Raw genomic sequence first — 19,168 nt, forward strand, 5'->3', positions numbered from 1 at the left:
TATCATATACACATTTATTTGTCTAGATATATAAGATTGAAAGGTTGTGAGCGCAATACTACATTTTTATTTTCACACTCTTAAACCTTGCTGACAGCCTTGCCAGAAGAGTTGAAGCTGTTATAGCTTCAAAGGGTGGGCCAACTCAATATTGAACCCTACAGACTAAGACTGGGATGCCATTAAAGTTCATGGGCGTGTAAAGGCAAGCTTCCCTATACTTTTGGCAATATAGTGTATATATATATCACACACAATGCTCAAAACAAATTACAGGAACACGTTTTAATCAGAGTAGATCATCAGGTCAATTAAACTCCTGGGCACTAGATGGGCAACAATGAGATGACCCCCAAAACAGGAATGGTTTTACATATGTTGGACACTGACATTTTTTTCGTTACTCATATTTTTGACTGTGTTTCACTAGTTTTGCATTTGGCCAGGGTCAGTGTCACTACTGGTAGCATGAAGTAATATCTGGACCCTACAAAGGTTGCACAGGCAGTCCAGCTCCTTCAAGATGGCACATCAATACGTGCCATTGCCAAAAGGTTTGCTGTGTCTCCCAGCACAGTCTCAAGAGCATGGAGGAGATTCCAGGAGGCAGACAGTTACTCTAGGAGAGCTGGACGGGGCTGTAAAAAGTCCTTAACTCATCAGCAGGACCAGTATCTGCTTCTTTGTGTAAGAAGGAACAGGATGAGCACTGCCAGAGCCCTACAAAATGACCTCAAGCAGACCACTGGTGTGAATGTCTCTGACCAAGCAATTATAAACAGACTTCATGTGGGTGGCCTGAGGGCCCGACATCCTCTAATGGACCCTGTGACCACTGCCTGGCACCATAGAGCTCAACTGGCATTTGCCATTGAACACCAGAATTGGTAGGTCCACCACTGGCGCTCCCTGTGCTTTTCACAGATGAGAGCAGATTCACCCTGAGCACATGTGACAGACGTGAAAGGGTCTGAAGACACCGTGGAGAATGTTATGCTGCCTGTAATAGCGTTCAGCATGACTGTTTTGGTGGTGGGTCAGTGATGGTCTGGGGAGGCATATCCCCATGAAGGGATGCACAGACCTCTATAGGCTAGACAATGGCACCCTGACTGCCAATAAGTATCGGAATGAAATCCTTGGACCCATTGTCAGACCCTACACTGGTGCAGTGGGTCCTGGGTTCCTCCTGGTGCACAACAATGCCCGGCCTCATGTGGTGAGAGTATACAAGCAGTTCCTGGAGGATGAAGGAATTGATACCATTGAATAGACCCCATGCTCGCCTGACCTAAATCCAATAGAACACCTCTGGGATATCATGTTTCGGTCCATATGACACCGCCATGCTGCACCTCGAACTGTCAAGGAGCTCAGTGATATCCTGGTCCAGATCTGAGAGGAAATACCCCAGAACACCATCTGTCGTCTCATTAGAAGCATGCCCTGACGTTCTCAGGCATGCATACAAGCACGTGGGGGCCATACAAACTACCATTTTGAGTTGCTGCATTGAAATTTCAGCAAAAAGGACTAGCCTGCTGCATCATTTTTTCACTTTGATTTTCAGGGTGTCTACAGTCCTCTGTAGGTTGATCATTTTCATTTTTATCAAACGATGGGGCAACCTTTAATTCCTAACACATTACCAAGTCCATATCAGTATAGATATCCAGCATGATATTTTTCCCCATTGAGATCTGATGTGTTTTCAAAGTATTCCTTTAATTTTTTTTGTGTGTGTATATATATATATATATATATATATATATATATATATATATAAAACCTAGTTTGTAGACTGTATAACTTTCCTACAGACTAGATAATATACACTGATTTGTGTTATTTTTACCAAAGAAATGTAGTAGAATACATTTTGGCCTGAATTTATGAGAAGAAGATTTTTTGTTTGCAAAATTTTATAACAGAAACAAAAAAGTGTTTCTTTAATTTTTATTTTCATTTATATAGCAAAAAAAAAGTGGTGATTAAATATTACCAAAATAAAGCTCAATCTGTCTCAAAACATTATACAAATTTCAAAGTGCGACAGCACTGAAATCTTAAAATTGGCCTTTGTAGTAAGGGGGTGAAAGTGTTTGGTATTGTAGTGGTAATACATGCTAGAATAAATGCATAAAGAGTTATAGAATGGCTGAAAAAAATAACCTTTCTATTATTATTATTATTTTACAGGACTTATATAGCGCCAACAGTTTGCTCGGCGCTTTACATTATGGAGGGAGGCAGTACAGTAACAATACAGTTCAATACAAGAGGGATTGGAGGACCCTGCTCCTTGGAGCTTACATTCTAGTAACAAATGTTACCCTAGGATGTTCATGTGGCCAACGATCTGGGTATTTCAGACACAAGATTGCTGCTAAATAGGAGGATCACCTAGTCCTAATTCTGATTTTGCCCTTAATATGAGATCACATGACCAAATGGCTACAATTTAGTAATAGTCACATTAATAAATATTCAAAACATCTCATAGATAAAATTCTTATAACAAAATTGGTGAACTTCAGTGAACTGTACATTAACCATTTTATAAAAGAGAAGAAAAGCAACAATGTTTTTCACTATATACTGGAATAATAGACTGTTGAGCACATGACTCATCTCTAGGGCAATCTACATACCAAGTGCTCCTATTATGTTTAGTATTTTGTTTGCCACAGTAGAGAAAGAATAGACATCCTGCTTTTCTAAGGGTTATTCACTGAGTTGAGAGCTCATTAATATTCAAGCATTGGGTATAAGTTCATTAGATATTTTCTGCATGCTTTATTTTTCAGTTTCGCATCTGGAAAGCATTGTTAATATAAAGAAATAGTATTTCCTTTAATATTACCTTCCTCGGGGAGTGTTTTTGTGTCTCAGTTTACGTCAGGTCTCCTGAAATTTAAAAGTAAGATTGAAGGTATTTTGAAGGTGTTTGTTATACAGTGAGAGGCTTGTTAAAGTCATGACGGTATTCACATGCTGCCAATTAGTAGACAATCTGCATTTTCACATCTGACCAATAAAGCAAGGGCCGCATAAGCCGGGCACATAGCTCCCTTTCATTCTTTCCTCTTATTTTCTCTCATCTTATTTTTTTAATAGTACTTTATTTTAAATATTGAAATATTTAGCCTAGCTAAGGTTTCAAGATTTTTTTTTTACCCACAGCAGATATACTACAGTTTTTACTCAAAAATGCCTCTTCTGTGTTTTATATGCTCCCTGACAGCCATTGGCCACATTGTAAGTACTGAGATCATGACCAGCATGCATTAATAAGAGCATATACTATAGCAAATGTACGTGACTTTAGAAACATGTTCCAAAGTGTAAGGTGGAGTGACTCTAAAATGTGATTCACCCTGTAGTATTATAAAAAAAGGTTCTGGCTTAGAGTCTATAGAAATTGCAATGTTTATACTGTGTTTAAGCATGCGTTTTGCTGCTTTTAAACATAGATTGGAACCTATAACACGTATTAAAACAACGTATACCATATTAAAATGCAGTATAGAACAGAAATACTTAAAAAAGCACAATAGAAAATAGACTCACTTCACTCATTGAAGGTTCTTTGGGACAAAGTGAAAGAGCTGCCTTAAAGCATATGTCTGAATTTTGCAGTCCAATTTGACAAAGCTCTGCTATATGTTTGCAATTGTTCCCATTCGCATAGCATGCCTAATTAAAAAAAAATGCTTACCTTTTAGATGTATTGTCAGGAGGGGGTATCATAGTTGACTGCATGTTTTTTTCTTTTTTAATGTTAAGCAGGCCATATATTATATAATTTTCTTTCCTGCAACCATTGGTTTCAGGAAATAAAATCACTTTATTCCCCCATCAACATGGTCAGTGCTGATGGGGGGAATCCCTCCTGAAACACTATTGTGTTCTGCCGGGAAGGGAAGAGGAGCCTTCCATGCCAGTAGAACACAATGATCACTGATTGAAAGAAAAAACTTGACAGGCTGGTTGTACTGGTGTCGAATGATGGATTGACTTCATTACATCCAGCCTATCCATAGATGGATCGAATCTAGACTGGTATCTCTTGAAGCGGCCAAGTTTTGATCCATCTATGGTCATCTTTACAGTGAGCCTGCCCCAAGTCTGTCCTCTTTACCATACAATGCAAGAAGCCCAGGATCTACACCTTTAACCCTTTGTTAGGAAAGACAGTATTCAATTCTAGCTATACTTGAGCATTAACCACTTGCACTCCTGAGGATTTACCCCCCTTAATGACCAGGCCTCTTTTTGCTACTCGGCGCTGCACTAATTCAACTGATAATTGCGCGGTCATGCAATGCTGCACCCAAACAAAATTTACGTCCTTTTTTTCACACAAATAGAGCTTTCTTTCGGTGGTATTTGATCACCTGTGCGCTTTTTATTTTTCACGCTTTAAACAAAAAAAGGCCAAACATTTTGAAGAAAAGCAATATTTTTTACTTTCAGCTATAAAAAATATATAGTAAACTCAAACTTGGTTATAAATTTAGGCCAAAATGTATTCTGCTCCATGTTTTTGGTAAAAAAAAATCCCAATAAGTGTATATTGATTGCTTTGTGTGGAAGTTATAACGTCTACAAACTATGGTATAGATACTGCAATTTACGCCATTTTTTTGCTATACAGCGCTGCGTTAGTTTAACGGACAATTGCGCGGTCATGCAATATGGTACATAAATGAAATTTACATCCTTTTTTTCCCCACAAATTGAGCTTTCTTTCGGTGGTATTTGATCGCCTGTGCGGTTTTTATTTTTTGCGCTATCAAAAAAAAGGCTGACAATTTTGAGGAAAAAAAACAATATTTTGGACTTTTTGCAATAAAACATGTCCAGTAAAAAAAAATGTAAAAATCAAATTTAGTCATACATTTCTGCCAAAATGCATTCTGCGACATGTCTTTGCTAAAAAAAAAACCCAATACGTGTAAATTAATTGGTTTACATGAACGTTACAGCATTTACAAATGGTGGGAAAGATACTGGGATTTTTAGTTTTTTTTTATACTAATAATGGCGGCGATCAGCGACTTATGGCGGCAATCAGCGACTTATGGCGGGACTGCGGCGGACATTCTGACATTGGGGGGTACTGACTTGGGGTCACCGACATCCCCAGTGACACCAATACAGTGATCAGTGCAAAAAAAAAAAACACTAACTGTGTGAGGGGAGTGTTTTACTAGGGGGCGGGGTTGTGTACTGCAGGGAACACCGCTGATTGGAAGAGAGAAACTCTTCTGTCCCGATCAGCGTGTCCTGGATCTGTCAGGGAACTGACAGAAAGCACAGCTACTGCAAGCTGTGCTCTCTGTCAGTGATTGCCGCCGATCGCGGGGACATAGCCGGTAACGACCGGCTGTGACCCTGCGACTGACATCCGCGGCTGTGATCGGCGGGACAGGTAGGGCGGCGGCGCGCCTCCTACTTGCACGGCTGGGCAAAACACACATTTTAAAACGTGCTTTTGCCCAGCCATGCCAATCTGCCGCCGTATTTATACAGTGGCTGGGCGGCATGTGGTTAAGATCAGCCTGCACAGTGCAGACAGGGTTAATTATACCAAATAATGCTGCCCAGCTTCCTCATAAATTAAGAGAACTATATAGGATTTTTCCTTGCTGGGGGGGTCCAAAATAGAACATTAAAGGTAATCTGCAATTTTCTAAAAACATATGCTATGTGAATGGGGAAATGTAACAAATATAAAGTAGGTGTTTCCCCAATTTGGCTGCAAAAGTGGACATATGCTTTAAAACATTCCTTTTCTGCAGAGAACTACCAGGATGCTTTTGGGGGTAACAGTGGCCTTAACAGGGGCTTAAAATTGTCATCAGTAGTACCTAGTGAAGAAAACCGCTTTATACTTACCTGCTCTTGACCTGTCTGCTGAAACGTTTTTCTCTAGCAGAACTCCTTGCACCAAATAACTATTCACACACTTTTAAATGGGTAGCAGATATAAAGATGCTACTCCCAAGATGTACGAAGTCCTACCTGAAATAGCTCTTTGGCCATGTCCTGTGCAGATTGATTCTGAATTGGAGGGTCTGGTTCATTATAATCACCTGAATCCCTTTAGAAGTAACCTTTAGGGACTAACTCACCAAAAATGACATTTATGTTGCAGAGGATGCCTGACTTGTATCTTAAAGCAGACTTCTGGGAAAATCTGTAAGCTATGGTGACACTGTACTGCTAGGGTGACGGTATGTTAAGAAAACAAAAACAAAACATAAATAAATAAAAAAATAAAATAAAAATGTAAACAAATTTTTTTTACAAATTATAATTTTTGGTTATAAACTAATTTGGGTTATTTATTTTACTAAAAAGATAGATGAATACATTTTGGCCAAGATTTATGAAAAAAGATTATTTATTTGCAAATTTTTTAAGAAAAACACTTTTTTTTTCAAAATGTTTGGAATTTTTCAATTATATAGCAAAAAAATTAAAATCCCAGTGGTGAATAAATACCACCAAAATAAAGTTTTATCTGTCTCATAAGAATGCTAAAAAATTCATATGGGTACAATGGTGCATGACTGCGCAATTGTCATTCAAAGTGTGATAGCGCTGAAAATTGGCCTGGACAGGAAAGGGGTGTCTGGACTTGAAGTGGTTAAGATATGTTGGGAACTTACATTGAGCAGGTGTTAGAAGTGCTAATATTAATGATTTTCACAGTAATAGCAAATACACATAAAGAACAGAAGCGTTATCTCTATCATCCAGTCCTACATCTATTGTCCTTGTCCGTGATCATATTGTAAGTATTAAATAGCCAATCAATACATTCATTAAGTACATGGTATTGGAAATTATTTTTTAACTCCAGTAATTTAGGCAGTTCAATTTTCCAAGCTTGGATTGTAGTTATTTGTGACCTTGAGGTTGTCTGTGATATGCTGATGCTGGTGTTGATGATTATGGGGCTGGGGTTATTGAGCCTTTTATGAGTATTGATTGAACTGGATATAAAAATGGTTATTTTCTTCCAGCACCCGAGGCGCTCAGACTGTCAGAAATTGGAAAGTGTCAAAAGACAGTCTGGATCCACTTATAAGATCAAGAAGGAACTGGCAAATATTTGTTGTTTAAGCATACTGAGCACAGAATGTTTTATTCATTAGCTGTATGGCTTTATCCTTTGTAGCGTTTGGAGCTTTCTAGTGGGCATTTTGTTTCAGCTTTATAATAGGTGTAGTGTGCACTTTTTATATTTTGGCAGGTCTGAAAAATGTTGAAGGATACATATACAAAGACGGTCTTGTCCCTTTCATAAATGCTGATATTAAAGCTGAACTCTGCACAAGCCCTTTTTACATATATACACTATATTGCCAAAAGTATTGGGACACCCCTCCAAATCATTGGATTCAGGTGTTCCAATCACCTCCATGGCCACAGGTGTAGAAAATCAAGCACCTAGGCATGCAGACTGCTTCTACAAACATTTGTGAAAGAATGGACCACTGAGGAGCTCAGTGAATTCAAGCGTGGTACAATAAGTCCATCTGTGAAATTTCTTTGCTACTAAATATTCCACAGTCAACTGTTAGTGGTATTATAACAAAGTGGAAGCAACTCCCAGCAACTGGGAACAACAGCAACTCAGTGGTAGGCCACGTAAAATGACAGAGTGGGGTCAGCACATGCAGAAGCGCACAGTGTGCAGAAGTCGGAAACTGTCTGCAAAGTCAATAGCTAAAGACATCCTGTCAGGGCTCCAGGTATGACCAGAGGTGTGTGGACTGACACAGGGAAACGCAGGCTTCAGATATGGTATAAACAATATAATTTATTAAGACGAACAATACAAAACGCAGTGCAAAACTAAACATAAACACAGTGCAAACAAACCAAACCAAACCACCCACTGATAACAATACATACAATACAGAGTAGTCAAGCAGGCCGGGTCAGTAGCAAACGGGCAACGGAGTACCAGGAACAGGCGGGAGAGTGGTTGGGGTCACAAGCTGGGTTCAGTAACTCACAGGCAGCGCGGTACAGAGGGTCAGGCAGAGAATGGTAAGGGTCACAAGCCAGGGATCAAGCAGGAGAAGTCAGCAGAGGTCAGGATCAGGCAGGGTCAGCAACAAGTCAGACAGGAACAGGAATACAGGATACAAGGTACAGGGGCCCATGGAAAAACACACACCAAGGCCCTGACTGTGAGTCTGGCCATTCCTTAAATACAACCCCTGCAATCAGCTTCAGGTGTTTGGCTGATTGCAGGGGTGAGTCTCTGATTGCTGAGAGCACCCACTGGCCAGCCCTGGTACTGCAGCCCACAAGGCAGGCGAGTCCCACCATTATTGGCAAGTCCATTCCTGACACATCCAAACTTCATGTGGCCTTCAGATTAGCACAACAATGCATAGAGAGCTTCATGGAATGGGTTTCCATGGCCGAGCAGCTGCATCCAAGCCTTACATCACCAAGTGCAATGCAAAGCATTGGATGCAGTAGTGTAAAGCACGCCGCCACTGGACTCTAGAGCAGTGTAGACGTGTTCTCTGGGGTGACAAATCACACTTCTCTGTCTGGTAATCCGATGGATGTGTTTGTGTTTGGCGGTTGATGGAGGGGGTTTATGGTGTGGGGTTGTTTTTCAAGGGTTGGTCTTGGCCCCTTAGTTCCAGTGAAGGGAACTCTTAAGGCATCAGCATACAAAGAAATTTTGGACAATTTCAGGCTCCCAACTTTGTGGGAACAGTGTGGGGATAGACCATTCCTGTTCCAACATGACTGCGCACCAGTGTACAAAGCAAGGTCCATATAGACATGAGCGACATAACAAGATGAATGAGTTTGGGGTGGAGGAACTTGACTGGCCTGCACAGGGTCCTGACCTCAACTCGATAGAACACCTTTGGGATGAATTAGAGCACAGACTGAGAGCCAGGCCTTCTCGTCTGACATCACAAATGCGCTGCTGGAAGAACGGTCAAACATTCCCATAGACACATTCCTAAACCTTGTGGACAGCCTTCCCAGAAGAATTGAAGCTGTTATAGCTGCAAAGGGGATGCCATTAAAGTTCATGGGCATGGAGAGAGAGAGGGAGAGAGAGAGAGGGAGTCAGTCCCAGTACTGGTCAACTTACCTGTGCCATCGCCAGGCATTTCGAATAAGAACGGTGTTGAATTAATGCCCCCTCTGGTGTCTAGCTGTAATAGGGACACTGTGTTCAGTGGCATTGAGAGAGAAGAGGATCCCACCGAGATCCTGGGATTGTGGGACACATAGTCTGAATGTGAGCGATTTGCTAGGAACCACAGATTCCACCTGGCTGGAAGAAGAGAGGTTAATGCTGGACAAGGATATATAAGTCGGACTCTGGGTTGAAGCTGCAAGAAGGGACCTTGCTGTTGTGAAGCTCTGAGCAGGTCTTGCGGTCCAGAAGGAACGGGAGTTTTTCGTGTGAGATATAGACTATCCACCTGAGCACTTGTCTGCATTTTCCTGTTGGCAGACATGACTGAGCCAAGACGTGAGCATCATCACAGTCTCATCCTCATCCACAACAGAATCCCAATGTCACAAGGTGCTAGGTGTCCCAAGCCGGTTGCAGATTCTGTGGTAGCTTTCCAGGACACTCCGGATCCCTTGAGTCGTGCTGTCATCAGGATTGGTGAGTGGGCAGAAGCCCACATTGTGTGCACTCTTCACTAAGGGACACTGCATGAAGACACCTTTTATACCTCAAACCTGCTTACAACTCAAGACCTTTGCCTGCAATAATTTACATAAAATATCCATTATTGTTGGCTGTCATTGCACAGCAATCCTTTGGACCCTTATTGAGCTAGCTGAAGACCAAGGGCATCTCTTCCCCCAGGACTCTCCTTGATACACCTCAATCCCAGGACTCTGTATTTATTTCGGTACATAAGTTAGAACTGTGTATAGCATAGCACATACATTTAATATACAGAGTGTGCGGTTTTCAAGATCTGTGGCATCAGGATTATGAGGGAGCAGGCTGACACTATAAAGTCTTCCTCTTCCCTTTTTCTACCTGAAGTCAGAGGCCCCTTACTGCCCGCACTTGAAACCTTATTTGATTTATTGTGTTTATCTTACCAGTGTCCACAGTTTGAATTTCCAGCAATTCAGTCAGCAAACAGTGAATTTCCAGCAATGTGATTACTGCCTAAAGTGGTATTCTCCTAAATATTATTCACTGTTTGCTGACTGAATATTTCTTAGTAAATACTCAATTGCATTACTGCATTCAAGTGTCTGTGTAACTGATTCCTGTGTGCATTATGTCTGAACCCAGGGTGTCAGATGGCTTGCAAGGTCAGAGCAACCTTTGGGGGCCCATGTCTCATGAGGGTAGCATGGCCCTTTATGTGGTCTTTATAGCCCAGGTGTGGCTTCTGTATCATGTGATTGCTGTGATTGGCTCCCACAGCAACAGAAATCAGATGTATGTGAACCAAAAATCCCTGTTAGAAATGTGTTAGGCCAGACACACAGTGGATGTTTTTGGTAGAAAAAAATGCTTGACATTTGTAAACATGTTTAACACATTTAGGCATGTTTAGTCGTGTCAAGCATTTGCGCATTAATTTTCATCGGCCAGAAAAATAGTTTATTCTGACCATTGAAACTACACTCAAGCAATAAATGCAACTAGCATTAATGTATGTTTAGACGCATTTATACATGTCAGGCCTTTTTTTCTGCCAAAACGCTGCTGCTCCTGGACATGCTGGCAGTAGTGTTTTTTTTTTTTGCCTATAAACACCCTTGCCTGTGCATGGGCACATTGGCTAAAATACAGGGACGTTTGAGGCAGAAAAAGAAAGCAACACCATAAGCCCCTAGAAGAAATAGAAAAAATGTCCAGTGTGCATGAGGACTAAGGGTGCATAGCAATGTGCAGAGGGCTGATACAGATTTTTTTGGACCCTGTGAGTTTATAATTTTGCTGTGTCCCATTGGAGAGATTTCTCGTCTTTTCCAGTGCCATCAACAAAACAGGAAGTGAAAGAAAAATCTCTATAAGGTTTTTATGGGAACAGGTCTTCCTATTGGATGTTTTACCCTCACTTCTTATTCTGCTGATGACTGCAAAATTCCACGCCACTTTTTATTGTAACCAGGTTAAATAAAGGGGCTAAAGCCAGTCATACATTAATCAAAATCTGGCCAGTTCAGGGATCAACAGAATGTTTATCCATGTACAGTATTGGCAGGTTGATTGTACAGAAGTCAATTGGCATATCAACTTGTTCCCAATTGATCAGTGCTGCTGGGTATAGCCTGGTTGGATGATCTCAATATCAACAAAGCTGTTATGAACGAAAGTGTTACTAAACCCAGGACCCTGCATTCACTCTATCTGGTCTCCCACAGTACACACAACATAAAAATGTAATTATTTAGTAAATATAAACTGCTAAATACCTTTTCTCATCAGCAGTTAAAGCAGTCTTGTGACTTATATCAGGGCCCAGCAGAGCACTGGTTAAAGCTTGTAGGAGGAGTTTTATTTCTGCTCTAGGAGGATGCAGAACCCCTGAACTCTGTCTGGACAATGCTGATTGGCCATGTGCTGATCACATGCACTAGTTCAAGAAAAGAAAACCTCTCTAGCAATACACACCTAATCGAGTATGTGCAGAGTGACTCCAGATGAGATGTAGATAGAGGGGGACATTGGAAGAAGGGGAGGATCAGAGAAGTCAGGATCAAACAACATTTTTACACAATGTAGAGGATTAACCCCTTAGGTCACACGGTGAGTATAACAAGCATGCTTTACTGCATATACAGACTGATTTTACTGTTGTGGGTTTAGTAACACTTTAATTCATTCATAACAGCTGTAATTCCTTTAGTGATAATGTGATTGGCGCACTGCTATCACCTGGTACCTGAATCACAGCTTTTTGTACCATATGATTAGTAGCCAGTCACAGGTCACTAGTACAACTATCATGAATGTAACCCATTCATAACAGTGCAAAACATTGCTGTTACAGTGATCATCACTGTAACAGCAAAGCAAAGTGTAAAAAAAAAATCCCTGATTATCCCCCAGAGTAGTACAATGTATCTATGGTGACACTGAACTACTATGATGAAAGTATGTAAAAAAAAAAATGTAAAAATATAAAAAAAAGTTTTAAAAAGTTAAAAAATTTTTTAAAAAATTAAAACTTATTTTAATAAAATAAGTTTTTCAACATACTGTCAGTAGTCAGTGTCCCTGATCATCACTACACCAGTCATATGATAACACTGTACTGCACTGGTGGCAGTATGTAAAATTGTATTTAATTTCTTCATTTTCCAAAAAATTGTGATAAAAAATTACAATTTCAAAAAAGACGCCATGCCTCTTACTAAATACCTTGGACTGTCTACTTTCCAAACAGGGGTCATCCGTTTGTGTGTGTGTGTGTGGGGAGGGGGGGTGTTGGTATTTGTACTGTCCTGGCATTTTAAGGGCCTCAAGAAATGAGATAAGCTGTCCGCACATCAGAATTGATACATTTTCATATATACCATAGTTTGTAGATGCTATAACTTTCACACAAACCAGTTAATATGGATTTTATTTTTACCAAAGACATGTAGCAGAATACATTTTGGCCATAATTTGATTTTTTTTTTCTGGATATGCTTTGAGACAGAAATATTGTTTTATCTTTCAAACTTTTCAGTCTTTTTTAGTGTATATAACAAAACCCCAGTGATCAAATACCACCAAAAGAAAGCTGTATTTGTGTGAAGAAAATTAAATAAATTTAATTTGTGTACAGTGTTGCATGACCGGCAACAGCCAGTTAAAGCAGAACAGTGCGAACAGTAAAAAATGGCCTGGTCATGAAGGAAATAAAACCTTATGGAGCTCAAGTAGTTAATCTACAAACAAAAACACAGCAATAAAAACTTGACAGAGGTTCACTCTTTCTAGAAAAAAAAATTGGTTATAAATAAATTTTAAGAATTACCTCTGATTGTTCCATGCTTTGCATATCATCCTTTGCCTCATTAAAAAAGCCAAACGCTCTGCGAAATTCTACATGAAAGTGATGAACTGTTAGCTATGCCACAGGCAAAAGTCAGAGAGGGTTGATGCTTTTGGAATAAAACGTAGTGCTACAAATAAGCAGTTAACATTATGCACACTTCTGTGCCATGTGAAGGAAGGTTGTAGTGACCTTGTTTTAATAAGTATGAAATCTGAATTAAGCCAACACTTTGTTCCTGTGATTCCATGAACAGAACTGTTTATTTAAGCAGTGCCCTGTACGCTTATGTACATCTTTTCCTGTTAGTGTTAGCAGCCAGGCCACCCTTTCCTTCAACCTTTGCCAAACTCTTCTTCTGAATACTGAATTGAAACTCCATGTTCCACGGAAGTATACATGTAACCTTGAAACCACCAATGACTTTAACACTTGATCGGCCTCCATTCCTGTGCCACTAATGATATATGTCTTCTGCAACGCCAATTATATCTTAAGCTTTTCAAGCCTGGGATTACTTTTTATAATGTTTACTCTTCCATCTGGTGTTTATATGGTTTAACTCTTTAAGTGTGTTTTTCTTCTGCTGAATACTCAAATTGTATGTCAAACAGAATTAAAACAAGCCAATGAGAACATGCCGAAATGTCATTCTGTGGTGAAAAGGTCTCATTCTTAAAGGTGCATTTTCAGATGGAAATTAGATCAAGGTGAGTTAGGGGCCAACCTTGTAAATGTGCTATTTGTTTATCTATGAAAGGAACAGTGTTATATTTGGCTGTTAGGATAGTACTATGTGAAAGACCGGCTCACAGTTTGTAAATGAACGTGGGGAAGACAGATAAATACATTGTTCAAAAAATTCATATATGAGATCTGTTTTACCTGCTAAAACATTTTTAATCTTGTGCATCCAGTCTAGGAATCAGGCACCCCACCACACAGCATAGTCAGGTGCTGGACCTCCCTGACACCTTTCTGCACAATATATTACAGTAAGCTTGTTGGTCTCCAAAATGCTGCCCTTTGCTTGCTTTTGTCTGGTCCTTTGGGCACTGTTCCTTCCACTGACGCATTTGATGAGGCACCATTTCTTCTACTGACACCAACAGTGGGAAATAATTCCTCCAACTAATACCAATGATTGAGCACTATTCCTCTCACTGACACCAACCATTCCTCTTTGAACTGGCCACAGGCGATATGCAATTTATTTACTCCAACTGACCACCAAGCCAGTGATATGGTTTACTCCTACTGCTGCTGGGGGAATGTTCAACTTCCTCTGGTCACAATCTGGAACCCCTAAAATCTGAAGGACAGTAAACTGGCCCTTTGTTTAGAAAGTTTGGAGACCCCTGGTCTAGAACCTACCCCAATCTACAATGGGCAATGATGAGATCATGACTTTGTTCTGTCTTCTACTCAGGATGCTGTCACTTTTAGATGGACAACACTGCAATGCAGTGGAATCTAACTGGAGTACTGTGCTGCCCTTCCTCAAGTCCAATATAGTGATACTGCTCTGATATTCCATTTTGGCTGCAGTTGAGGACTTCTCATCCTTCCTGTTCATCTCTATTAATAAAGCCAAATTTCAACTTGGGTCAAAAATAAAGCTCTGGTCCTCAGCCAGTCCTCTTCTGGGTTGAGTGATGAAGAGTGTCAAGGGCCTGTTAATCCACCCTGAAATCACAAGAGAGTGATGTAGAGCATGGCCCCATGTCATTATATGGATCCAGAGAAAGATGAACTGTGATGTCACTGAACATCTGGAAAAAAAGTTTTTTTTGCAAAGGATTGTTTGTAAAGGATGCTGATGGTGCTCCAGTGAGGAAGGGATTTAAGGAATTTGACAGTGTGTCAATGCCCAATATAGTTTTACTGAACATCTGACCCATTTGTTAGTGCTGTACAAAAAAAATTGCAGAAGGCTGATGCTATGACAGATACAGGTACTTTTGCCAGCTGTATATAAAACTACATCTAATGATTTGTTGATGAATACATAACTGACTACATCTAATGATTTGTTGATGAATACATAACTGCATAAAGTGGGGATTTTTTTATTTACCTGAAGTTCAGCTTTTATTACAATCATCAATAATCAAACAATTATCTAGGTTTATGAATGTTTATCTTTAAAGCTGACCTCTAGGCAGATATAAAGGCACACAAGACTGGAGCTCTGTATTCATTATTGCATCATTACATTTATTTTTTAAATACAAGGTTTGCAATCACCTCAATTTGATATTAGCAGCCCCTGTACAACAGGGCTGGAGTGTGAAAAGAAGGAGCACAAGAAGCTAACCAATTTATGTGCTGATGAGAAGCATTCTGATTGGAAGAGCAAGAAGAGTAACAGGGAGATGAGCTTGTGTCTGTGCTGCTTCTCCTTTCACTTTCCAGTCTCAGGCTGGGATGGATCCAGGAAGACCTAGGCTCAGAGGAGATGGGTTGAAAAATGCTGCAGCTGACTGAAAACATTTAATGGGAGAAAAAAAATACTGAAAAGGAAATCTCTCAATAAATAACGTTACTTCATGTTTTAATGGGCTTCTCCTTAGCTTGAAATTTTCATCTGGAGTTCTGCTATAGAAAATGCACATTTTTCAAAGGAGAACTCCAGATTATAGAAGATTTGCAAACATTATAAAAAGTTCTAGAGCTGATGTTGTGGCATAAATTGTTTGTTGCAATAGAAGCTGCACACCACAGATCCATTTATGGTTGTTATCTGCAGCCTTAGAATCAAAATTAGTTGGTTGAGCACCTAATATTGTGGAGGTCATCTCTCATTTGAAGGTGTTCTAAAGTTTGAAAGATTACTCCAGGCCAGGATACTGGATTGATTAGTGGTTGGTTAGAAATGAAATGTAGATGTTCAAATCCAAGTATCTCTGTCTCCTAATAGGTGTGCAGGATGGGAAGATCCTATGATCCCTCACAGCGACCTATCCACATGCATGAAACAACAGTGTATAAACCCCAAATCCTGTAAGAATTAGCACCTTATCCTGCAAGATATTAGAGGCTGAAGGTGTCAGATCTTTAGGTAATGTAAAAAAAACAACCCACTTCACAGAGGCTCTCATAATGTAAACTACAAAGGGAACGTATCACGGAATTTGAAACTGGAAATGAAATCTTAGCTCTTCTAAGTATCAGGATTACATATCACTATAAAATAATCACTTTAAGACTTTATACTGAAGCTCCAAATAGCTTAGTAAGGTGTATGATGACACAGCTTTGTGACATAACTCTGGTAAAAACTGCTAATTGCACCATAAAAGCCACATTTGCACTAGGATGCTACCACTAGTAAAATGTTACTTGTCTTTAGCACCTTGACGTAGGCAGCCTATTAGTTACTAAAGGATTTGACAATGTTCACAATAAAATGTGTTAAGATACGCTTCAATTTTCAATTGTTTAAAAGGAAAATAAATTTTTACTTATTTCATCCACACATTATTGAATAATTAAAGTGAATATTCACACAATTAATTTCTTTGTTTCTGGATTTGGTCCTCATGTCTACTGCCATGGCTTATATAGTTGTATTTTCATTGTGACATTTTGGATGCCAACTTAGTGGTAAAAAATGCATGAAGGTAAAAAACCTGGAGCCTTTAAAATCACTTTGATGCGACTTTAATGCAACTTGAGTATAAAGTCACATCAAAGTTGCGCTACAGGACCGTCATACTTGCCTATTAGCAAAAAAAAGAAAAAAAAAAAGCAAAACACATCAAAAATACAACACTTGCATTTTACGTGCAAAATGCATTCTGCTATGGGGAAAATACTTCCTGACCCTTTCCAAAAAATGCACTGGTTGAAAATGTACTAGATCTATAGGAAACCATGTTAACCACTTCTCGTCCGGCCGCTGTATATAAACAGCCAGACGGTCACAGTGCAGGGGCGGGTTGCCATTCATAAATGGCGCCTGCCATTTTGGACTGTGCGCGCTCCCTGGGAACACTGATCGCTATATGGGACCTCTGTGTGAGGTCCCGATCATGTGATCACTGATTGGGCAATCAGTGATCACATGAATAGATGTAAGCAAGATGTCACTTCTGACATCATTCCTTACTACTTGGGAAATCCGTGAATGATCACAGAGATCACACGGTAAAAGGCTTTATGGGTGTAAAAGCAATCAGTGTAAAATAAAAAAAATCATCATCCCCCACAAGTAGCACAGTGTCACTATGGTGACACTGTACTGCTAGTGTGACAGTATGTTAAAAAAAACAAATAATATAAAAAAATAAAATAAAAATGTAAAAAAAAATCTTTTGAAAAATTATAATTTTTGGTGATAAACTAATTTGGGTTATTTTTTTTTTTACTAAAAAGATAACTGAATAAATGTTGGCCAAGATTTATGAAGAAAGATTATTTATTTGCAAAATTTCTAAAAAATATTTTTCAAAATTTTTGGACATTTTCATTTATATAGCAAAAAAAATAAAAATCCCCGTGGTGATTAAATACCACCAAAATAAAGTTTTATTGGTCTCAAAAACATGCTAAAAAAAAGTCATATGGGTACAGTGTTGCATGACCGCACAATTGTCATTCAAAATGCGACAGCACTGAAAGCTGAAAATTGGCCTGGACAGGAAGGGGGTAAAAGTGTCGGGACATGAAGTGGTTAATTGACTGTAGTGTGTTTCTGAAAAACACATTATAAAATGCATAGGTGTGAACGAAGGGTGACACATGAAAGTGTTTTGTAGTCAACTGGGATATCTGGGAGCAATGCTAACTGATAACTGTCCACAAAGGAAGAGAGCACAGGACGTTTTCTCACACCATTTCTGGCTGAATTAGCCATTTTTTTTTTTTGCACTGGTCAAACAGATATAACAAAATACTTTTAATGGCATATTTAATAGATCATAATATAGCAAATTGTTGTTAAAATGTATTGTTAGCATTTACAAACATTAAGGTTCAACTGTGCTTAAAGCAATGCAAATATATCGTCTCCTGTACACAATTGAAAAAAAGGAAAATGTGCACAGGTACAGTAGATGGAGCAGATGTACATCTGGAAATGAAGACTCATCACCTGTAAAATCGTGCTGTATTCATATGGTCAATAAGGGGCATACAGTAGATTCATATGGCAAGAATCAGCAGCTTTTTGCAGCTTGGATCACAGATGTATGCAAACACCTGGTTGGGAAACCAGTACAAAGTAAGCACAGGCTGCCAAGAGCCTCGGCAGTTCGTATAGATCTGCACATCCAGTGGTTACCTGTGGATGCGGACAGATGAATTGGGGAACCTGGACATTGTTTTTTCCTGGTGTATATCAAAGTGGAATACAATAAAAAATATGAGGGCATGTGAATGCAAATTAGCTCGGTCATGTGGTGGAATCCTAAATTAATCCGGGTTAGGATGTTGATCAAAATAAGTCTAGTTGCAGACAAAAAATCGAAAGTGGATTTGGGTGGATGTAGCTTAAGCTGGCTGTGTATGATTAGAGGGGTAGTGCAGTAGGAATGTGGGGAAGAGGGCTAGATGAGGAATAGGTGAATAGGGTATGAGGTGGAGGGAGGTGAAAAGAAAATGAAAGAGGCAAAAAATTAAAGAAAAGAAAAAAAAGGTGAGGTAGGAGGAGGGGCAGAGCTGGAGGGAGTAAGTATTTCAGTAAAGTAGTTGTGTGGTAGGGAATGGAGGGTAAGGATTTCCTGGCTGTTACCTGGAGGTAGGATATGGTAAAATTCCCCTGGTCATTAAGAAATTGCAGAATTGAATCGAGTGTCTTGAAACACAGTCAAATGAGGCCCAAGCTTAAATAAAGGTTTCTTGAGTGCCATTTTCTTGGGCTAGAGGATGCTCCATTCGTATAAGGCGAGCATCTGCATTTCTACGACACATTGCACTAGAGTGGTTGGGAGTGCCAATGTCTTGCAAGCACCACTCTAGATTCCACCAGTAACTGTCAAAGATTTCCCTTTTTAGCAGCTTTATTAGGTCCTGGATATCAGAACAATGAGGAATGTTGGGGATAATGATGCCACTGGTTCCGGAATATATGTGAGGAGCATGTCCCAGAACTTTTGTGTAGGGGCACAGGGCTGCTAGATGTGGGATACTGTTACTTA

Source organism: Staurois parvus, unplaced genomic scaffold (genome assembly GCF_062004578.1).
Source record: "Staurois parvus isolate SC_StPar_1 unplaced genomic scaffold, SC_StPar_1.0 ptg000145l, whole genome shotgun sequence".
Lineage (NCBI taxonomy): Eukaryota > Metazoa > Chordata > Amphibia > Anura > Ranidae > Staurois > Staurois parvus.